This window comes from Parus major, chromosome 4 (genome assembly GCF_001522545.3).
Source record: "Parus major isolate Abel chromosome 4, Parus_major1.1, whole genome shotgun sequence".
NCBI classification, from domain to species: Eukaryota; Metazoa; Chordata; class Aves; order Passeriformes; family Paridae; genus Parus; species Parus major.
Window position 1 is genome coordinate 33,451,334 of NC_031771.1, and position 24,708 is coordinate 33,476,041.

The following is a 24,708-nucleotide window of genomic DNA, read 5'->3' on the forward strand; positions in this document are numbered from 1 at the left end:
CCTAGCTGTGTGGCAAAAAAGCTAGCCACAAGATCCTTGACAAATTAGATATTACCACATCTAACTGTGTATATTTAAGCTTATCAAACTGAATCGTTGCATTGTGACTGTGCTCTTACACAGACAAGGACTCCATTTAATAAATGCAGTGCCATTTAATAGTAATTAATCACCCAACTAAAATGTCACATTAAGGTCAAAGAGACCAGGAGACAAAAAGAAGAGAACATTAAATTCAGCTGACAAACATAGGAAAAGAGAATATAGAGCCAAAGAAAGTTCTGGGACATTGGCACTGGTAAACATTTAATCCAAACTTCTTTACTTTCCGTTCAGTTCAGAAATAATCACATTCACTTGGTTCAAAGCAAGGTCATTTTTGTAACTTTTAAATGAAATTTCCTCATTGCGTGTGCAGTGACAGCCCATTGTAAGCTTGGAATTGTTGGTGCATTTTACAGATGTTGTGTTCTCTGTATTTGCTGTTTCCTTCCTCCATGTTTTTCTCATTTTTTCTTTGCTGTTATGACATTCTTCATGTGTGGAATTTTCCTCAATATGCCCTGAATGCAAGCACCCTCAAAAGTCTCAGGTTTTGGAGTTTGATTTCAATTATGCAGAGTTTGATTTCACATTACTACTGTGTAGTGCTTTAGCTTTTGTCGTGGTTTCATCACTCAACAGCAACAAAACCAAAAAGAAGTTATTCAGTTAAATAAGAGGGTTATTTGTGTTCAATGTTTCTATAAACAGAAGCTCTACATAGGAAGCTCTGATTCAGAGGAAGCATAGTTACCATCTGCAGAGGAAAATGTATATGGAGCTCCTTATACTAAAATTGGGATATTGCAGAAAAGGAAAAACTCTGTTGTTAATTCCACTTCTTCACAATTGTGTTAATCAATTTCAATGTAAGTTTATGAACAGATTTCTACATGTGGACCTATGTGTATATGTTTCCTTTGTTTTGCATAGTGTTATTTTTCTTTTCCTTTCTTTTATAAAATATAGAAGAGAGCAATCACTATCCACTTTTAAAACATGCATTTTGAGAAGCTAAATATACTGGTTTCTGTGCGTGAAGAAATGAACTTGTAAAATACTGTCAAGGATGAAAATATGTTATTGTCAGTGGATGTTACAAAATTCAGACAAATGGCTTCTAAATAGATTTGTTTTTTAAAGCATCTATCATTTCTCCTTCCTGTTCCAGAGTTCTCAGTTTTATGTCCAAGGTTTTTTGTATGAGCATTGTAAAAAAGAGTAATTCTTCAAAAATTACTCGACATTTGGCAAGATCTGTCTTTATAACTTCTGCATCAGTCCAAAGAATTTTGGCCTTTGCAAAGGTTAAATATTATCTTTCAAAATTGTGTAATTCTGTCTTTGTCAGGAAGTGTCTTCATTTTCTATAATAACCTCTTCTTTCCTTACCTTTAATGTCAAAAAGCTCACATATGAATGCTCAGACTCATCGTATTGAAATATTTGGCACTAATTTCTCATACTTAGATGCATGATAAATATTAACTTGGTACTGGTCATGGCTGAGACACATCCGGAGAGATGTGTGAAGTGAAATCATAGTTTGCGGTGCTGGTTATCATACATTGACGCACATTTTAGTTTTAATGAAGCTTTTGATGATGCAAAATTCCAGAGTTCTGATGGTAACATCTGAATTACCTCTGCAGGCTTTGAAGATGAAAAATTACCATTCTCTTTCAGTTGTCTACATTTTTGCTGATTTCTGGAAGAACACAGTTCACTGTATTTCCACTGAGCTTCTGGGACAATCCTATAGACATGACCCCATTTCTTACACAGCCCTAACAGTCCTCCAAGAAAAACATGTTTGACAGTAAAGGTTAAAATATTATCTTGTTTATTTCATAATCCAGTGGTTTCCAAACTGTGGTCTGCATTCCAACCTAGTGGGCTGTCTTTAGTAGTGCTTGGCTGGTCTGTGGTCTGCAGCAGATCCTGTGGTTAGCTGGGACTCCATTAGGAAGAAAATTTTCTGGCCGGTAGCACAGTCTCTTCCAAACTGTGTGATCCTCAGCCCCTGGAACACAACAGGGTCCTATGTCAGACTTACATGTACGAATAAGCTGCAGAGGAAAAAATGACAGGGACATGTTCTCATGAAATGTGAATAAGTGAGAGAAATTCAAGTCACCTGGACAATTTAGATACTAGAGATTTATGACTTTGGGCAGTCACATCTAAAATGCATATTAACTTTTTTTTTTTTTTTAAATTAAAAATAACTAAAAAGCCCCATCTCAGAGTCAGTTCTGTCATGTAGAATGGTGTAAGACAACAACAGATATCATAGGCAGATTTTTTTTCCAAACCTAGCTTGTGCTGTGTTTGAACAAACAAACAGTTGGCCCCATAGCAATTGGTAGCTGTAGTAGTAGGTGATTTGCCTTTTTTAGGCTATTTTCAGCAGCTAGAGGAAAGCCAGTCATTTTTGTAAGCACAGTTCACAGCTTATAGCAGAGATAGTTTGGAAACAAAATTTTAACTAAAGTAGAACATTCACCAATATTTCAATATTCTGTTCTGGTTCTATTCTGTTTTCTTTTCTTCCCTTGGCATCCCTGAAATGGCACTCTACCTCCACTTGTGTCTTGCATTCATCCTTTCATACACTCTGCCTTTGGTCCTTTTCTTTTTCTTTGACTTCAACTTTGGTTTCTGCCTTTGGTTCCCTTCTCACCCTCTTTCCTGCCCTCTCTCATCTTTACAGCTCTTATAAAATTGCTGCATTTCCAATACACCTTCTATTTGTCCTGGGTGTGCAGGCCATTTCTTTTACTCCATCGTCTCTCTGCCTGGAGTGCACTGAGAGTGGAAGGGCTTTGCTCTCATCTCTGTCATTTCCAGAGACTGCTCTCTTGCTATCTGTTCCTTCAAAAAACTCCTTGTTCAGCTCCTTGTAGCTCTAGACTGGAACATACTCTTCTGACAGACTTCTTGGGGATGAACTAATTTATGTATGTGCACTCTGAGAATGTACAATATGAGCTTTTGTGAAGACTTTTGGTTAAATATAGTTGCAAGCACGTTGCTGTTGCTTTGGTAACCTTGTCAAAGTACACTGCTAAACAAACAAGTACACAAAGAGAAAAATATCTTTCTTTATAGCCCAGGTATTTGAAACACATTTAGAAAATGTTTCTTTGTGAGAAAAAAGAGTTGGTAAGCAAAAGTTCCACTATAAATTGTACAATTTTTTGCCAGAAGGGTTGGCTCCAATGTACATAACACTGTTCAGTGTGTACATCTGCATTTTTTTGAACAACAGTATGGGTGCAACAGTGTCTTCACTTTCTACCTGTGATTTCAGCACATCATTTTCCACGGAGTTGTTGCCAGAAGATGGGGTTTTCAAAACCCAAAGAAATATGGAATAGTTTGCTGTCTAAATGAAATACTGTAGCTTAACTCCCTATAGTTAAAGAACAGGAAAAAAAATAATACTTTTAAAATAAACTCAAGTTTAGTTAAAAAATGCACTGTCAAACCTACCTGTGTTTTACACTCTTTTGAGAGTGACATAAGCACACCATTACAGTTGCCTCACTTTAAACTCTTAAGAAGTTGCTAGCTGCAGTGTATCTTAAGGGAGAAGTAAATCACTGACCTAAATGGTAATTTCATCCTCACCAAGGGTTTGCACGAGGCTGATTATGTTAATGTAGTCCCATAACTAGCAAAAACTGGGGGCCCCCCTGTCCAAGCTCATAGCCTCCACATAAGCAGGGGTTTTGCTCTTTGAGCTGAACTTAATGCAAATGTAACTGGGACAAACACTTTTAAATCCCTACACATATAGCAACCTATGTGCAACACGGGGGAAGAAGTCAGCTGGCTTGCAAGGAAGGGTGAACATGCCCTCAGTACAGTCCTCTCCTGAGCCTTGTGGGATACTGGTGTCTTTGAGAGACTTGTTCCCATGATGAGGCACACAGGGCGTCAAAGCAAACACTGTGCATTATGTATACATAAATATATGTGTAAAGGCTCTACATTCTGGTCACAAAACAGAGGAGGCAGGCTGTGCTGATGAAGTCCCTTTTTTTCCAAAATACTTGCCTGCTTTCTGAGCAATGCCATAACGAGCTTACCTCCTTGAGGATCGCTCACCCCCTCAAGGGGACAACATTCCCCAGCCTGCGCCTGAGCTGGGACATGCTGGGTGTCTTTTATTTGTTTTCTTTCCTGGTGATACTACCCCTCTTGGAGCAGACGCTTTAGTGAGATGGATGGCACTCAGGTAACTGGCAGTTCAAGGAAGTCCTTCCCCGGGTTGTTTACAGCAAGGCGTTTTAGAGCAGCCATTTAGCTTCCACCCTGTCCCACCCCGCTGACCAGCTGTAAGTGTAAAGGCCGCCAGTGGGCCTGCAGGTCGCTGATAAACTAAACCCCCATTTGGCAGGCAAGGAAGCCAGAACGATAAGGATGTTGATTTATGTTTTATCTGTCACTACATTTTCAGTAAAGTTGGGCAGCGAGCCTTAACGGAGCGAAGGCTGTTATCACCTCTCCTTAGCCCTTTAAGTGCAGCAGGCTCTTTGGTGTCTCTCGCTGAATGCCGCTTTGTTAATTGCGACGGGAAACAGGACCCGGCGCTGAGCATCGCCGCGCTCTGCCCGGGCGGCACTCGCCACAAACCCGCCGGATTTGGGAGAGGAGCCCGAGCCCAGGAGTCACACACACGGAAGAGGGTTCGTAGAAGTACTCAGCGTTTCCTGGACTTGCTTCTATCATGTAAAATGTACCGCATACCTTGAAGTGAGTGTAATGGCTGGCTTAATTGGAGATAACTTCACTGAAGTGGCCCTAGTTACCATTTATGTCAGCGGTGAATGTGCCCTTTAGCGCTGAGCCCCTCAGGTATGGCTGTTCAGCGTAGGAAAAACCTGACAACATTCATTACCGCTGAAATAAATGCTGTGAATTACATCTATGATTAGGTACCATTTTCCCCTCATTTTGGATATGTGAGCGTTATTTTTCTGAAAGCATTGTAGGATTTTACACATTATATTTAATGGCAAACACATTTTTAGTTTTGTGAAGCACCACGTGCTTTTTGGGGCCAGTAGAAGTGCCCACAGAGAAAAGGGTGTAAAGAGCTGGGAGAGAAATGCAAGCAGTAAAATATGGAAGTATTCTGGCAAAACCAGAACATGGAAAATCTGAAAAAATCCACCCTAAGCAATTCTTGTTGCACAAGAATTCACATCCTATGAAGAATGTTAAAAATACAGATTTTTCTTTTCCTTTGTCTCCTTTTGATTTCTTTCCCTTTTTTTTTTTCTTCTTTCTCTCCCTCTCCCCAAATATTTCGTCTTACCTTTCAAGTCTGTCATTCTATTTCTTTCTAAACAAATCTAGAAAGAGAAAAAGGAGCTAGTTCCTGCTTGAGGTCAGTGGGAATTTTGCCATTGACTTTAAATAGGTCCAGAAGCGGGCCCAACAGAGCATTTTATAGCTTCCTTTATTTATCTTAGGTTTTATTTTGAGCAATGTGTCTTTTGTATGACTGCATTATTTCCACAGCGAACACCATAATGATGGCCTCATATACATTATTATATACACACGTACTGAACAAAGCATTATTGATAGTTATACTCTTTTAAACAAGAGTAAAAGACAGCTATGAAAGTACAGCACCAAGATGCTTTTATGGTGCAGATTCAGTACAAAATTAGTGTTCTCGGCAAGTCTGTGCATGATACTACTCCGTACCAATTGTCAAGAAATCTGCTAATTACTGAGGAACAGGTGATTAAAAGGAAGTAATTAATGCTTTAGTCTAAGAAGCCAGGCCTGCATTTGTTTTTGTAAATGATGCTCATAGCTGATCTGTTCTTCCTGAGAGAAATGGGAGAATGAGTCACTGCTCTCCAACTGGAATACAGCAGGAACTCTACTGAAAATTTTGAGCTTAATATCTCTAGGCTAATGGGCCAAGGATAACAACACAAAGTTTGGCAGAAATCTAGTTGATAACCAGGGATATCAACTATAGAGTGTGGTGGTCATTTCTTACACAGGATTCAGATGAACAAATGAGGGAAGTGACTATTTCTGGGTTTTGTTGATGACAGTTATGAATCTTGGGTTCTTTGCAAAGCTGTCTCCAAGGAATCCCCGAAGGGCCATCTCATGCTTAGAGATAATTTATCACAATTACAAATGTACTGTATGAAAACCATACCAACAGTGTAAATACAAGAAAGAAATAAAGATGATTTTGCTGTAAAAGTGGCTGCAGCCATGAATTAGAACCACCAGCCTTGCTCTGTCTTGTCAAAAGCGAAGGTAGACTCCCAGCTGGATAAAAGCTTCATCTCACAGAGATCTGGCAATGAGAATGGATCAAAGGCATATTTTTCTCTCACAGTCATTATGAGAGATACTCTGGATCAGCTGTACTTAGGACAGAGTAGCCTGAGAGTGCAGCACCCCTTTCGCCCAAGCAAAAAGGGACAGCTGAACTGTGCGCGTGTGTTCAGGAACCAGAAATGTTGCAGTTGTGTCCATTCCCTTCAGCTAGCTGAAGTCAAAAATCAATTTTCCTTCCACTTATTGTAGTTACATTACTTGTAGGGCAGCTTTGATGCTGCTGGGTTTGTATTCCACAATAAGTTACAGCAGCTGTCTGGAGAACATACAACCTATCTACTTGTGGTTGTCACGGAAAGAAATCTACTGCTAGGAAAACCAGAAGCATTTATGGAAACCCATGGGTGAGGAGAGGCCGCAGAGCTTACAGCAACTGAAGTCCTACCCTGTGAACAGAGGCACACAGACAGTGCCCTGCATGCAGGGTGAAATACCAGCTCTTGGCAACATACACGGTGGGATTGGTGCTTGCACCCAGAAAACTTTCCTGGGGATGAAAGAAACCTGTAGTCATTATTTACCGCAAAAATATACTGTTGGCAACCAGTTGTTACTCTAGAAACCTCAAGAGAAGAAACAACTGCTCGCTGAATGAGCAGCCCTGGCTGCAGCATTACAGACTAGTACATTTGTTGGACTGGAGCTGAGTAAGAAATTTTATAAATAAAATATTTTTTTTTTTCATTGATTAATTTCCCACAAGTCAACAGGGCTAATCTACAGTATACTTGCTTTCCCAGGTATTTGCTGAAAGCTTTCTGCAAACATATCTTCAGTGCTTTTAGTAAATTTGCCTGCATGCAGAGTTCTCCAGTGTTTTTATTATTTATTTGTGACAGAACAAATAAATCTCTAAGGATTTGGATCTTACATAAAAATTTATAATGTGGATATGCCATATGTTCTTGCACCAGCTCTGGTGTCTGTTTTTTCAAGCTTTCCTACCATTAAACTGAATATTCATGGAAAATAGATTGAGAAATGGCGTCAATAACACTGGAATAAATCCAGTATCTTATTCAACTGATTATCCAGGAACAGTTTTGGGCCACTTTCCCAATTCTTATTAAAATAATAAAAAAAAAGAGAGAAAGAAATCCTCTCATCCATTTATGAGTTGTGCCACTTTAAAAGTTGCTATATTCCATTACACAGTCCCCCACCCACTTGTTTGCCCAAATACAGTTTGCTACTAGATGGATCCAGAGCAGCTGCCTTGCCCCAGAACAGCTGCTGGTGCTCTATATTTGCAGCTTCCTCTTGCTCTCTGATACTCCATAAAACTGTTTATATTCCCTGTAAAAGTATTTTCACTCTGTTTGCTTAGTGACCATGCACCACAAATATTCTCTTTACCACTAACAATCATGAAATGAAAATGTTTACAAAACTTTATTTAGTGCCAGTACCTAATAAACCATAGAAATGCTCTGAAGTGAATGTGTGTATGCAATGTGTGTATGCGTGTATGAATGAAGTATTTACCTAATTTTTCTGTTCAGCAGAGAGGTGGTGATGTACTTTTACTAGCACTACTCCAAGATTGCATGCATTTGGTGTCTACTGCCTGGTTTTATAACTCTTTGAAGCTTATTTATGGTCTGTGGAAGAACTGACACGTGAACTAAGCTAACTATTTTTGCAGCTTTATTTTGGAGCCTCGGCCATATCTATTCAAGATCATGTGTTTATGCCACATCAATGCAAACTTGTTTTTCCTACCTCAGATTGGGTATTTGAGCTAGTTTGTCCTGCACTGCTTTGATGCTACCAGTCACAAACCATTTGAACTTTTCTTCCTGCATTGCTGTAACCTGATGTGTTCTGAAAGAGGAATTGTCCCACAGCTTTTATTAAGGTGACACCTTTGAAAATATTTGATTCAATACAAGGAGGGAAATTGTTTGCCTTTGAAGGAACTCTGCTTCTTAAAAGGGAATGACAGCACATTTTAGTCTATTGAGTTAATTGCTGCTATCCCAAGAGTCTGAGGTAGACTTATTTGCTCTTCTCTTTGCTGGCTTGTCTTTCTCAGATGATACACAGGGCGGCTGAGCAACACTTGGTAGTTTTCATTCATTCCTTTGCTACTTCATTTGGTATCTCACACACAGTATGTATCTCCAATGCCAAATCCTCTTTATCAAGCTCACAAAACCAGGCTGTGATGTGTTGCCAGCAGGAACAAAGTGCAGTGGGGTAGAATCTTGGAAGGGAAAGCTTTGCTTATGCACAGAAGGAGTTCATACCCAGCAGCAGCAGCAGGATTTGCTCTCTAGCTGATCTGCTTTCAGTGCAGGGCCGGATTTAGGCAAAACCACCACAGTACCTTGTCTCTCTGAACTCCAAGGACTGAGAAATGGATACTTTGCCTATTGTTTTGGGTATTTTTAAAGCATGTAGTTTGGCTTAGAATATTTATTGCTTTTCTTGTGATCCTGAAATCCGTGACTACTGTCAGCATAGTAGCTGTATTTCTTTTATGCCTAAACTTTGTTCCCACGGTTTATGTGTGCTACAGAGATTCTTTGGTTCAGTGCTTTTTACTAACATGAAAGTGAATAATAATATAGACATGGATTCCATACCCTATTTCATATTATATTCTATTCTGTTTTCATATCCTATTCAAGATTCTGGTAGTCTTGTAAAAGGGATTTTTTTCTATTATTATTTTTTTTCTGTTTAATAATTTCTTTTACACTGCAAACCAAGGACATAACTCAGAAGCCTTCAGCTGGGTGTAGTGTTTCAGTTCCTTTCCTGCCCTTACCAAGTGCAGGAGCCAGTGCTACTCGGAGACAGACTGGGAAAATTTTATTTCAAAGGTACATCTCTGTTGTCTCTTGCATTACAAGAGTTTCACACTCAACTTTACCTTTCACAGCAGCTAAGGGTCAGTCTAGAGAGGACCCAAAATTTTGCTTGCCACCATTAACAGCACTGCCACAAGCACTGCCAGACTTTATGCTCTCTTAACTTGATCTCACAACACAAGTAATATATAAACCCAGATAATAATAAAATATGTTCTGACAGATGACTTTGGGCTAAAAGAGTTTGCAATAAGACAGCACACAATATACTTTTTTTTCCCCCCAGGATCTCTGTATCTGACCTATTCTTAAAATTAAGTTTTGTGGTGTGAAGACTTTTGAGCCTTCCAAACAAAATCTTTCTAAATGTTCATTTAATTTGCCTCTATATATCTTTGTCTGTTGATAAATACTTTCCATTTAAAACAGTACTTGATTTCGGTATCTCTTGACAGTGAAAAGGTTCTTTTTCTTTGAGGATTAAAGACATTGCACCTGCTCCTCTTTCTCTTTTTATAGTGCATAAACAGATATTATGTAATACTTTTACCTGGTATTCTTCCACAACATTCATGTTACAGCAGGTACCTCTGAAATTCAATTAGGATACCACAGATTGGCTTCTGTGCACTGAGGAACAGGGTTTGTGTTTCTGCGAGTTCCTCTTTGGGAAAGTAGCCAGAGCTACCTCATGCACCCTAAATTTAGAGGGGCTTTTGTTTGTCCAAAGCTGTTCAGAATATCTGATATTATAAAATGTGTGGGAGAGATGGTTTTATCTTTTAAGCATCCTTATCCATAGCTTCAGGAATAACTAACTTTTCCCTTAAATCTGTAGTCTGCACATGTTTTAGATTAGTGTCATTTGTGTTTTTGTAGGTTTTATGAGTTTTTTTAAAATAATTTTCCTGTTTTCTGAGTAAATTATGTGAAACATCTGCCCTAAATTTAATCTATCAAGCTCATAAAGGGAAAAGGCAGACGTTTTATGAGTGATATTATAAAATTTAGATAATTATCTTGTTTGTTTTAGCAGTTTCTATTTTGGTCCCTGTACAGTATTCTTCCATTAAAAGACAATTTTTATATGGCATACTGGTAAAGGAGAACAGCCAGTGATCACATAAAAAGTACATTTAATAGTGGTCCTGTTAATCAGTAATATTCTGTGTATTTTTAACTGAACTATATTAATTGTGTAAGCATAAACCTAATCTCAAACCTGTTATATAGTTCCCAGATTAAAAAGGAAAAAAAGTCTCTGTAGAGACAGCATATAATTCCTGTAGTTTTCACTAGCTGTGCAATTTATGCCAGTTCAAGTAGGATATACAAAGCAGAGCAATGAATGCAAGACGGACTTATGGCACCCTTTTCCTCTGCCATCTGCATCAGCTCAGTGAAGTTTTGCCATCATACATCTACCACATGTACAAATCTTTTTAATGCAAGGTGGAAAATTATTCTGGGGAGACATCATCATGTGCATGCCTGTTCTTATCTCCTTTACTAGGTATTTGCTACTGTCTGCTGTCAAAGACAGCATCCTGTGCTAGTGTAAACCTCTGGTATGCCCTGATGTGGTTATCCTTGCTGCTCATGGGTTTATTCCTGACTTTTTTGGTTGTTTGGTTTTTGTTTTGTTTTGTTTTGTTTTGTTTCAAAGCAGCTACTTCCACTAACTTTGCAGGATGGAACCTGGAAAGTTCCATATGTATGAAGTCCCAAATAATAGGACATATAAATATATAAAGACCCAAATATAATAATAGTATATGTATAATAGTTAATTAATATAAATAATAATAGTTAATAATATATGCATAATATAATTATATATATATATATCTATATATATAATATGCAAATATATGAAGTCCCAAAATATAGGATCAAAAATGAATGTCACTTTATTTAAGAGAAGATGCTGCTGCTTCAGCTTAAAAAGAAAAAAAAGGAAAAAAACAAAGCCACTGCAGCTCTCTTCCTTGTAGTCATCCGTGAGAATACTCACCAAACAAACCTTACTGGAGTTGTGAGTGATCTTCCTTCTCTCAGAGCTGGATCATAACCTTTCAAAGCTCACGTGGATTCACAATAATATTTTGACAATGTTGATGAGACCTCACCTCTTGTGGGCAGTTTTTGGATGACACTTGCTCCATCTCATCTTATGCCTTCTTTAAACTCTTCTAAGTCTACTTCAAGTATTTTCTTTCCTGATTTCCACAGTACTTTCCTCTGCCCATGCATGCTCAGCTTGCCTTCTGGGACTTCGTGCAGCCCAGGAGGACCAACGTGTCTAGTTAAAGTAGGATCTGTGCTGGCCTAGTGGGAGACACTGATCCTTTCTGGGTCCAAAAATTTTTGCATGTTCTGTAAAAAATAAAAAAGTGATTGAAAATAAAATGCCCCATAGAAATATAATGATTTTCTTGTTTTGTTTTGTTTTGTGTTTTGTTAGCAATGTGAAATCAGTGCATCTTTTTGAGGGCTATTTATGTTGTAGAGGAACTGAGAGGGGAAGGTAAGAGAAGCATGCATGTTGCTTTCCAGTGCAGAGAGTCTGCATTTTTATCCCCCCACTATATATCAATGGATAGAGAATTCATTCATTTGGAACTTACTAAATGGTGCCAGAAGGCAACAGAAAATAATAGCTTAGCTGTATGAATGATACGCAGTTTATGCCCAGAGTCTGTTATAATTTGTTGGGACTTCAGGGTTTAAAAGACAGATTTTTCAGAATTTCTGATAATCCAAAGTCTATGCCAACAAGGTTCCAGGGTCACTAGTTAAAATTAAAATTCTCCTTTATGGGTAGAATATGCTATAGCATGCATTTGTAGTTGCTGTTCTCATATTAGTAGGCAGGAATAACTCTGTTATTCTCTGAAAATATCTGAATAATTTTTCTTCCTTTCTGTTTGAGGATTCTTGATTTCCACACAATCATCCATGACAGACTTCTACTGAAATATTTTTTTCAAATCTTTCTGACCAACCACTGCCCTAAATTCAGGGTTTTGTTAACTTCTCTTTGCTGTTATTCCTGCTCCCCGTCTGGCTAAACATAAAAATTTTCTTTCCTGATAAGTAGCTTTAATGGAATAAGCGCTACAGACCAAACAGAGAGATCTGTGACCCCATCTGGATTTCAGGCTCTCAGTGCAAGCCAGTACCACAGCTTCAGGGGGATTTGAGCCACACGAGCCCAGGATGCCGGTGAGAGGCACTGCAGCTCTCCCTGTTTCTCCAGCGAGGTCCACCCGCTGTCCCCGTGTCTGGTCCAGCATCACACGTGTTCACAAGCTGTGCCACACCACTCCAGCCTGTCCTGCAGCCCATTCCCCACACCTGTGCTACGGGGCAGGGAGCAGATTTAGGATGTGGCTACTCGCAATCTTTCTCTGTTGCAGCAATTTCTGGTAGCTGGCTTTGATATTTATCTTCTCTAGGCAAGTGTCCGTGACCAGACATTTAAACTTTTAATTTTTAACCAAGTGGCCTGCTTCCAAGCATCGTCGGAATTCCTGGGAAATCAGTGGGCTTTCCAGTACTTCCCATTGAAAAGTCATGCTTGCCTGTAATCCCATGCTGGGACGAAGAGCACTAACTGAAGTGCATATGAGAAATAGCAAGGGGCATTTTTACCTCAGAAGCCAATGAAAGAAAAGGAGTTTAAGCGACAGGAGACTTTGGGGCTTCTGTTTTGTTGCAGTGTGAACAGAGCCAGAGGGCAAATTCTTCCCTCCTGTTCAGTCTCATTATTCTGCCCTCTGTATATCCCACCAACCCACTGACATCCAGAGCAGGGAAAGGAAAAACACACTTCTGGGACCTAGCAGGAGAGCTCCCTATTCTTCTGTATGTGTGAGTCTGGTATAAGCCAAATCAAAGCGCATAATTAAAATATTTTCTCCTTTATATGTTTTCTGTGATACAAGTTCTTTGAGGATTCAAAATGCCGGGAGGGATTGCCAGTGTTTCATCTGGTTAGCTTACGTGCTGATTGATGACTTTGATAATATGTGTAGTTTAATGATATTTACACTGTTTGTCCAGTTAGGTATATTAAAAGAATGTTGAGAAAATAGTAGACGTGCTAAAATCCTATGGTAACAGCTCATACGTTAGTGGTGTTTTGTTGTGAACAAAGTCATTTTTCAGCCAAGTCATAAAGTAGCCTAAAAACAAGTGTGGCACTGTTTGCTTCAAATGAGACTGTTGCCATGTGACCACCATTCATCTGACATCATTACTGACATAGCTTTCCTTAGTATGATATCTGATTAAGGCTCCCAGCCGTGGTGGAGCCAGACTAAGTAGTCTGAGTGAGGTGGCTGAGGAAAGTTAATGTGTCAATGTTACTACTGGGGGAGAGCTTCTGCTCAAACTTTCCTTCGGAGAATGAGGATAGAAATGGCTGAAGGTCTTTCTAATGGGAATCTTCTGAAAATATTTGAAGATCTGGTAGTAATTAACAATGTGCTGAACTCCAAAGAGAGATGTAATTAGTTCAGCAAAACATAGAGATTTCCTTCTGTGTGAGGAAATGCAAATATAGAGAAGAACTGAAAAAAGAAAAATTAGCTAAGAAATGAAATTAATCACACATTTGCAGAAATCAATTCATTAAATATCTGTGTAGCATGTGAATATATTTCTGGCTTGTACATGTAAATAAACAATTAACCTTTTTTTAGCATCTAAATTTCTCTTTTATTAAAAAAAATAGAACGTTTGAGGTATTCTTGTTACCTCAGGAAAAGATAGTTTTCAACAGGTACAGTGAAAAATAATTTGCAATGTCTGTCTAAGGTGGGATAAATTCCACTATTTCTGTTTTGGCTTTTGAAATCCACAAAGATTACCACTTAATCTAGTAATCTGGAAAACATACTGACTAGCCTGCTGTTTTTTGAAAGCATAAGGATTAGCCTGAAAAAATATCATAAAGTAATTTTCTTTATGATGGAATGAATGGAATGATGAAATAATTTTTTTTAGTAATTCCATTTCCTAAGTCTGTTGTTGCTCTGTGCTCCAATTTTGGTTATGAATAAGGGACTGCTACTAATATTGTTCAATTTTCCCTTTTAAAATTAGAATATGGTAGGTTGTTTCCATTGCACAGATGCCTTAATGCTTGATATATCTATTATACTTTGAAGTGCTGTGGGATTAAGACCCATCTTAGACTGGTATGGGACTCAGATCCACAACAAAGACCTCCAAAGTGCTTCAAGTATTACCTTCTCCTACTTGATGCTCAAGTGATTTAGGAACATTTACATTGTCAGGGGTGACAGGGAAGCATAAACCAAAAAAGTTTTAGTGGGAAGTATGATTCCTTGTGCCTAGATCATCTTGGGAAAAGGATTTAGGTCAAAGAGAGGAGTTAAGGGTTTGACACTGGAAAGAGGTAACACTCTCCAGTAGGTTACATATAGTTTTAACAAGCACTTTTAGGTGATGGAAATCTTTAATTTATAGATTATAGATTTATAAATGTATAGATTATAATACTAAATGATGGTCTGACCCATAGTATCTGGGCACTGACTTTGTCTAGATGACCAAGAGTCAGCAGTTCAGGAGGTGCACTGCATTTGCATGGCACTTTTTCTTAAAAGCACCATCAAGTGATACAAGCCACTGCAAATTCAAAAAGGGAAAAAAACAAAGGATATGGCTTCAAGTCAAATTGCTCAGATGAGTCTTATTTTTTCTTGTACGAATATACCTGAAGAAAAATAGAGCCTATTTCTAAGAAATACTGAAATATTCTTGGTATGAGTTACTCACCCATATTCAAAATCTTTAATGGTCTAAATTCTGTATCATTTGGCTTGTGGCCAGCCAATAGTAAAGGCCAAGATTTAATGGGGGATTAAATTGTTGCTATTTGAACATTAATTCTTCAATAAAACAAATGAAATGAATGGATAGACTTATACATTGAGCTGCAGTTTATTTTTGCAAGAAAATGTAGTAGAGTCTGCTTTATCTTCACATAGTTTGCAAAAATTTAATAAAAGGTATTTGTTTCTGCTCAAAGGAATAATGATAAAATCACTTCAAAACTGCTGGAAAAATGCTGGCTATTAATCTGCTACAGCCTTTTAAATGACTGATCATACACATTTAATCTTCTTTTCCTTTAATTAGAACAGGTTGTAATGTGATAGATCCATTTGACATTAGACTCAGCAACACATTACTTAGATGAAATCACACTTAAGAGTACTGCAGGCTGGATCTGAGTAGCTCAGCTGATAAGGCACTGGTTTGTCATCTACAAGACAACAGTTCAAGACTTCTCTGATTTCTTAAGTCAAATTAATTTAGTTATGTCAGCTATGCTGCCATAAGATGATAATCCAAGCTGCATGGATGCCAGGCATACTATTACCTTCTTTGGCTAGATTGAAACTGTGTCAGAAACACTGGGGGTAGCTAGAATTCATTGCAGGTGTGGTGAGAAAAATGGACCACATGAATTTCAAGAATTCTAAAATAAGTGTCAATATATAATTGCTCCTTCAATTCAACAGGTCTATGTTTTTTTATTTCCTGTCAGACCCAGAGTGAAACATGTCACACCCACTTGAACTCTGGTTGGACCTAGGATCTATCTATTAAGTTTACTTAAAATAACCCCTCAACAATCTCACTGGAACCCCCATGTTGCTGCCTTCTCTGTGCAGAGCTCTAGCATGCATTATTATCATGACTCAGCAGAGGAATTAGTCACTTTGTGTGTTTCTAGGCTCAACCAACACATTGCAAACCATTCCTCTGAAGCCACACAGTCTCCACTGAAAAACTCTCTTCTAGGGTGCCTATTTCCTCTATGAATTTCCACTGTGACAGTAAATCTTTACAGGAGAGATATGAGGATAACAGGGCCTAAATGCTTACAGAGAAAACACAAACATTCTTGGGCAAAAGTGACTCACTCGGTGAGAGATAAAGGGGCTGGAATTTTCCTAAGGAAATGTCTTATTAACTTATGTTTTATGTCCCTATCTCTGTCAGAAAAAAACTGTCATTCTCTCTTACTTCTCCAACAACTTCCATTTCACCCAAAATTTTGTAGAGGGAGAAAATATAAAAATATCCCCCAGTTTTGTCAAAATATGTGGCTGGATAGGGAAACAAAGTCTTTTATCAGTCCCACTGATAAAAAAAAAATAATAAAAATCAGCATGAATGATTTGTATGGATATTCAGAATATCCACTGATGAAAATATTGTGATGAAGATTCTGCAACACATATACCCACTGTACTCCCTGCACTGTGCATAGATTTCCATCCCAAAGTAGTAAGTCTGCTGTTTTGTGAATGTCTATGAGAGCATGTTGACAGAAATCAGCATAAAATAAGAATGAAATAATTCTGATACTGGAATGAACTGCCCAGATTTATGTCACATTTCAGAAACCTGGAAACACTGGTACCATTCAGTGACCTTAAATCTGAAACTAGTGATGCTAAAATAACATCCCGCTCTATTTTAATGCCAAGAGAAGGTATTTAAGCATGTTGCAAAAGATTATGATATCAGAGACAGAAAGAGGGGTGCAAATACAAGTTTGGAAATAGTGTTGACTGTAGAGATTCGCAGTTTAGTGAACTTCAAGCGAGGCAACTAAGCTCAGGTGGAAGATAACTGATCTCCTGAAAGCATGCCATGAGCCACTGTCATGCTGTTTCCAAGAGACCTTCTTTGTTATGGAGGTATGTAATTGAATTTCTTATTCACAATTAATAAATATACTTTACATTAGCCTTCTCGTGTAACTTCTGCATTCATATCTCAGTTATAGGATTTAGTGAGCTGGTAGCGTATCTTCAGTTTTTGCAACAGCCTCAGTGATGATCAAATTTCTCAGGAATGATTTTCCACAATCCTTCAGAGCTTGTAAAACTTGTACATTTATCATAGAGCAAATAATCTGGTAAGCAGCCAAGCCTTCATTTTCCGTCAAAGAATACTAAAAAGAATCCAATTCCAGGAATCTGATGCAAATGTGTTTTCTGTGAACTGCTGTGTATCCATGCGCAGTTTAGAAGACGACATGGGAGAAGTTATTTAATGAGTAAAATATTGTTGTTTCTCCCCCTTTCTCCACCAGAATTCTACATATCAACTTTTCCAAGACACATATGCTCTTTTTAATGACTTGAAATACTTTCCTAATGATTAAATTCTGCTTAGCTCTAGTAGACTCTTCCAGAACTTTTATAAGCCAACAAAATGTATGCATCTGATGATAGGCTGTAAACATTCATTTGTAGGTCACTAAAAGCAATGCTTGGAAAACTGAACTGTCCATAACCAACTTTGCTTAACAGCTTGTGTGATATTCACTCCTAAAATTATGTCTTGTGACTCAATAAAGACTTTTGGCAGTGCATAAGTGCTGCCCAGTTGTCCAAGATGTCCAGCTACTTGGAACTGTGATGTCTAAATTTTTTAGTTGCATTTCCACAGTGCTTCTGAGTCATGAAATTCAAGTTGTCTTGAAATTCAGTAGGCTGCTTGACCTCAAGATGGAACTTCTTAAAGATTTGAAAAGTGAAAATCAATCATATAATGTGAAAGTAGTGTTTTCATGCTGGTAGGGATTTTTGATTTCTATACTTTTCAATGACTTCCAGACACAAAAATGGGATAATTTTATTAGTGTGAAGCAGAAGGCTACTGTCTGGCACCTTAGATCTCAGGAGCTTCAGGAGATAACTGGCATTTATACATTCAGGTGACTGGATAAAGACCAGCTGGGCCAAAACCAAACAATGACACGAGGTACTATCTCCAGTGCAACTTTTATGGTGAGGTAATCTGATTCATCTTCTCAATCATTAGCATTAGAATAGTTTATTAGCATGTGTAGTTATCAGCTCTGCTGCATGTGGAACATGCAATGTGGTGCTGTCCCTGTCAGCATCTTCTGTGCTCTTTGGTGTCTCACTTCACAGTAAGTACTGAGAGGTTGGGCAATATTAGGCATCTACTCTTCATACACAGGCTGGCAGAGGTTCCACCTTCCTAAGTAACTTTACCACAGCTGCTGACAAGGATCACAAATTTGTATGTTGTGTGGGACTTTATTCCTTGCTCACCCACAACATTATTTAACAATCTAAAACATTTACTATAAAATCACCTTATTAATTATATAGTTTCCTCTTGTTCCTAATGTCAAGAAGACATGACACAGAAGGACTTATGGAGATCATTGGGCTCTGTGTCACCTTCCACCCCTCCCAAAACAATTTGCATATTCACCTCTGTAGGGATTAGGAGAACCTTTCAGGACTTCATGAGACAGGGATGGCACAGGAACTGTGCATTTATTCTGCAGCCTGAGAAACCAACCTTGCCCAGGTTTCCTGCCATTCATCAGAGTTCACATCTCTGTGCACAGTGCCCTTCACCAGCTCTTCCTTTCAGTAACTCCTGCATGTATGCCAAGAATCCCATGGATCAATGACACTCCAGCTTCCATCTTTTACAGAAGTAGGATGTTAATTTCCCCCATTTTTTATTCAGGTGGCCAAGTTGCTAGTCCTTCTGACATCTTGACTCTGGATCTCTTTACATATAAAATTTTTCCTGTTTTCCATAGAGTCTTCCTGCTCTGTTCTCTGGGTTCCTGCCTTTTTTTCATGTTTCCAAATCCACTTTTTCATCGCTTCCTCTTTACCCCACATCTGCTGTTGCTTTGTTGCCTGCTGTTTCTGTCTTCCTGTATTGAAACTTTTGTTTCTTCCCACAGGCTGCTCTGGAAAGCTCCTTTTATTTCTTTGGTAGACTCTCAGCCATTATCTGCTCACACATAAGATTAATTTGCTGCCTTTGAGGTATGCAGGCAGTAGAAAGTAGCAATAGTAGAATTAAACAGTCTGGAGAGCATGGCTGTTCCCCAAGCAAGGTTTTTCTTGTGTTTTGAACTGAATATGTGTCTATGGGTTTCTGGAACACTTTGGCACTTATCAGCTGAACCACTTCCTGATGGTCATCTTATAAAAGGAGCAACTGGGGCTGGTGTTGGATTTTGCTTTACCATGCTACTCAGAAGCTAATGACATGACCAGGGAGGAAAAAAAATAAAATAAACTGCTATGGACATTTTGTGGAAGTTTCTTGAATGTTGTATAATTTTCTTATATGAGCAGTGGAGGGTTTTTTTTGCAGATTTTTACTGATATGTACAGATTCCATTAAAATATGAAATTTCTCAAACTCCAAATCAGAATGGTTCATAGTCACTTAATGGTATTTCAAAGTTCTTTGCTAATATTTTGTACTTTGAACCTCCAAAAGAACCATGCAAATAAAAGTTTTAAAAAAACCCCAGCAACACAGCCCAAAGCAAAAACCTGGATGTAACTTTTGTTTTCAACATTACAATTTGTAGTTCTTTGGAATATCTTGGCATTTCAGATGGCACCGTGAATAAAGAATTAAGCAGAGATCATCTCTACCTCTACTTCATTATAAAACTGTTTAAATCCAGCTGACACCCTGAATCTCAAAACCAAATAAAGTAGATCTGGAAAATATTCAGAGAGGGGGGACAGGATTGCATCAGAGCAAAGAAAGGCTTGGTTTGAAAAAAAAACCCAACATTTTGGAAGAGATAAAGAATGGGGGAGGCAGAACATGAAAGACACCAATAAACTTGAGACTAGCATGGAGACGTTAAAAAGACATTAATTTTTTGTTATTTCTCTAAATATTGCAACTAAGGATCATCAAAGCAAACAGAGAAAAGGTTCTTAGCGCAGATGGATAGATCATGTGAGAGCTCTTTACCCAAATGTGTAACAAATACTAAAAATGTTTGTGGTTTGTGAAGAAGTTTGGCATATACATGAAGCAACTAATTGCTGTGACTATACATACAAAAATAGTTTTTAGCTAATCCTTAAAAAAAAACCTCAAAAAACCAAAAAACCAAACAGATTCTGAATTTATCTTCATTTTCAGGAGATGATTTTAAGGTGTTCCACTCTTGGAGACCAGGTGTCCTATATGGACTATAAGTAGTGTATGTAGTACTTACTATTTTATTGTAATTTGTCACTCCACAGAATTGTCTGACAGGTGATTTTTACTTGTCCTAACAACCATATATCTACTTACCAATTAAAAAAATATATTATATTGCAACCATTGTAAAGTAGAAACTGAAGGCAAGAAAAAAAATAGGGAAAAAGATCACAGTTTTTACAGATTTATTATTATGCTTAAATTGATACTTCAGATGGTCTTGTTTTCTACTGACTGTCCTTTCTTAGCTGTTATATTTTAACAGCTTGGTTGAAATTCTCCATTTTATTGGCTCTTTTGAATGATATATATTTAACATCCATTGCTATTTGAGAACTTTTCGGATAGAAGCAAAAAATATGACCATGCCCCAGAAATGCAGAATACTGTTTATGAGTAAAAGCCTAAGCTGAGAAATCTACAGATACAACTGCTGGGAGGGTATTTCCTGTTCTAGTTCTCAAGACAGATTTGGCAAGACACAACACTGGGACTCTGGTAAGGAAAATAGATTGCAGGCTTTTAATCTCTGCAAGCTCTCGAAGAACTCAATCACTCAGAAAAATTGGCCATAGAACTTAGTGAATACTTATTATCTATTTTACTGCTCTGTTCAATTTTGTTTTAATGAGTCCTGCTAGATAACATGAAGTCTGGTAGCAATGTTGGATTTCTTTTGAAGCAAGTTTAATTTTCATCCTGATCTTTTACATTATGCCTGCTCTTTGTTTTAGAGTATTTAGCCAAAATATTTATTTGTGTCCACTTTTGTAGCAGTTTTTTTTTAAGATATGTGGAAAATTGAAAAGAAAGCTGTTGCAGAAACTAAAACAAACAAACAAAAAAAATAACAGAGCATAATACAGAAAGGTATACTGGTATCAAGGGAGATACCTTTCCTAACCTAAAATTTAATATTCATAAAGGTAACAAACCCAACTGCACTAATTTTTTCTTTACTAAAGAAAAAATGTATGTATCTATATTCATATATAAGAATATATGTATAAGAATATATATATTTTTATATATATATATATATTCTTATATATATATTATTATATATATATATTCTTATATATATATATAAGAATATATATATAAGAATATATGTATAAGAATATATATTTTTTCTTATATATATTCATATATAAGAAAAAATATATGTATCTATAGGCTTGCTAACATAGGACAAAAAATCAAATGGATTCAAGACAACTTTATTTCTTGCAATACTTTTCCTTACACTTGGGGAAGACCAAAAAAAATAAGTAAAGGCTGCGTGTGTCCTTTCCTGTCTTGCAACCTTGCAACCTTCAACATCTTGAATTTGGGCTAATATGGGCGTGGAATTTGGGTGTGACTCCAAGTTTTGTTAAGTGTAGGCCCTGTTACTAATCTGTCCCGTGGAATTTGTCACAACCCTGAACTAGGTCTGTGTGTCGATTAGGAAAGTGAAACAGGCAGAAATTCAGGTCAAGGGATGGCAAAAAGCACTTGTAATTGTCTCCAGTGCTCAGGATTAATCTTCAGAACAACACTGAGAAGAAAGTTGCAATGACAAGGCCAGCAGGCCCTCACGGGGTGAACAAAGTCTCAAAACGCCTGTAAGTTTTGAGAGGCAAAGGTCATAGGAACAATATTGGGCCACTCCAAGCCTATGTCATAAACTGTCAATAAAGAGCTCTTGTGCAGGGCAGGCCTCATGTTTTCTCTGCCTATGTTTGTTTTTCCCCAGCACCCCATCAATTCACAGTGCAGGGTTAATAAAAATCCACACAAGTCTCAAGGTGTTTCCTTTAAACTTCTTTGGAGGTTGTGTCGATAGACAATAACACACATCTGACTTCATGCTCAGACCTCTAGTGGTCCGTGCTCTTTTTTGCAATGCTTTTTAACACACATTGCACATATCTGGCATGATTAAACTGCAGGGCTGCGTTTTTTAATGAAATTAATCTGGACCAAAATTTTGTGTGTAGCATAAATCATAGGGATCTGTCACAAGAAGAAGACCTGAATCATCTTGGCCACGTTACCAGCATATCTAATCAAATTTATCACTGCATGACACAGACTCAGCCCCAGGTCTGGTAAAAGAGGAGATGGAGCTGTTCTGTCTGATCTTCCTGGACCTCAATTAATTTTTATTCAACTTTTTAAAAAGCTATCTATGACCTGTAATCTCATTTTGTCTTCTTAAACATCTTCTGGCTGTCTTCAGATTTCTCTACATTTCACAAAATTATGCTTGGGCTGAAAATTCATATAAATAGCAAGGCTGAAAGAAGAAAAGACTAATACCTTGGAATCACAGCAATTATTCATCAAGTTTAATTGCCATCAGGTCTACTTAAAAGATAGCTGATTTACCTACAAGGCATGGCACAGTGAGAGAGCATATGGAAAATACCAGAAAGAGACAATTATTTTAGCAGGTGCACACTGATTTGTGGTTGAGCTAATTTCCAATGTGATAAGTTCCCCTGTTTTGTTTGGGTTTTTTCTCACAACAATCTGGAAAAAGATACTCTTTTACAGGTCAGTTTTACCAAGGATTTCTGTGAAAAAGTTCTGTACATAAATGACAGAAAGCCAGATTGATGCTGTTCAAATGTGGCTAGATTTTGCAACCCACTACATTAAGATACAGATAGAGAAACTGAAAATTATTTGATCAGTTGTCTGTCATCTCCAAAGGCTCTGTGATGTTTTATCTCCAGTTCTAGTAATTTAAAAGGTCAAATGATTATTTTAAAGAAAAAGCAGCTAAAGCAGAGTGTCAGGAAGTGAGATAAAGAAAATCCTTTTATGTTTGAAAATAAAGTCTTATCTTAAAGTTCACTTTTCATGTAAAAATAAGGCCAACTCTGAAAAGAACAAACAATATTTTATTTTGTAAAGGAAGCAAATACAATTGGTGCCTTTTTTCAGTAGAATACAAGCATTTTTTTTTCTATAATTGTCAGTCCTGCACCTACCATAACAACTATGGTTTTCATATATAAATATATATATGTATGTATATGTATATGTGTATATATATATACATATATATGCATATATATTTTAAAAAAATATTTATTTTGTCCTATGAATAGACTTACTTTTGTTTGATGAAAATGTTGTTAATGAAAGAGAGTTAGACCTAAAGTTTCAAGATAGACTTCTCTACAGACAAGCCTTTGTATCACAGGATTCAGAAATTATCCTGGAGAAGAGAAAGTTTTAATAAATCAGAACTAATAAGATCATGACTGAGAAAATGATCTATTACAATTTTTTTATCATAGGTTTATTGTTATTAAGCTATCTTAAAGCACTTTAGCTTGCTGTATAAAAAAAAATCTTATATTTTTTTATTTATTCAGGGTATTTATTGGCTGCAGAGCTATCATTAGATGTTTGTGTACTAGCTGCTGAAACCTCCTCTTCACCTCCTTATGGTCTTCATTTCACAGAAGTTCTGCAAGAGAGGGATTGAAGTCCTGGCAGAATGACCAGAAGTGTGACATTCAGGAGAGGGAAAGGAATTTCTGTTAACCTCCTGCATGAGGCATTAATAGTAATCTCCTTTAAAAAGCTTGAGGAGATCTACCTAGGCTGCTTAACAGAAGTCTGCCCTTAGGATAAACAATACATGAAAAAATGTAAGTCAATTAATGTGCAAACAGAACCCCTAAAAAGCCCCTTGCTAGATAAAGACTGACCAATAGGATTCATCTCTGATATATCTCAAGACAACATGGTACCTTAGTTGCTTTTTAACATATATCCTCATCTGAAAGCAAGGTGGTTCTTGGCATTTTAATGCCTGTTCCAACAGTCCTTCAGTCTTTTCTGATTTAACCTCATCTATTCAGTCACAACAACCTCATGGAGGACTGCAGAGTAGCTGGAAGGTTTCCCAATGGAAGAGGATTTGGGGGTGCTAACTATCAGCAGGAGAGCATGAGCCAGTGTGTGCCACTGGAGAGGCCACACCTTGAATCCTGCATCCTGTTCTGGGCCCCTCACTGCAAGAAGGACATTGAGGTGCTGCAGTGAGTCCAGAGAAGGGCAGTGAAGCTGGTGATAGGTCTTATGAGGAGCAGCTGAGGGAGCAGGGATTGTTTAGTTCTGAGAAAAGGAGACTCAGAGGAGCCTTATCTCTCTCTACACTCACCTGAAAGGAGGCTGTAGTGAGGTGGGTGTTGGATTCTTCTCCCAGGTGACAAGTGACAGGATGAGAGGATATAGCCTCAAGATGCACCAGAAGAGGTTCAGGTTGGACATCAAGTAGAATTTCTTCATGGAAAAGGTTGTTAAGCATTGGAACAAACTTTCCAGGGAGATGGTAGAGGCATCGTCCCTGGAAGTGTTCAAAAAATGACTAAAAATTACACTGGTCTAGATAACA

At 37.7% G+C, this 24,708-nt stretch overlaps 2 long non-coding RNA genes across 3 annotated transcripts; one reads left to right on the top strand and one right to left on the bottom strand.

Annotated features, from left to right (window-relative positions):
- Nucleotides 1–1,862: 1,862 nt before the first annotated feature.
- LOC107202794 lies at nucleotides 1,863–4,365 on the bottom strand. Its single transcript, XR_001520829.3, has 2 exons — nucleotides 4,137–4,365; nucleotides 1,863–2,065 (listed from the first exon to the last, which is right to left on the bottom strand). It is a non-coding gene; the product is annotated as an uncharacterized LOC107202794 (long non-coding RNA).
- Nucleotides 4,366–4,476: 111 nt separating this feature from the next.
- LOC117244219 lies at nucleotides 4,477–19,734 on the top strand. 2 transcript variants are annotated; one of them, XR_004496846.1, is made up of 3 exons: nucleotides 4,477–4,803; nucleotides 11,707–18,085; nucleotides 19,033–19,734. It is a non-coding gene; the product is annotated as an uncharacterized LOC117244219 (long non-coding RNA). The 2 variants fall into 2 exon arrangements; XR_004496845.1 differs by lacking the exons at nucleotides 11,707–18,085; nucleotides 19,033–19,734 and adding an exon at nucleotides 6,631–11,669.
- Nucleotides 19,735–24,708: the final 4,974 nt, after the last annotated feature.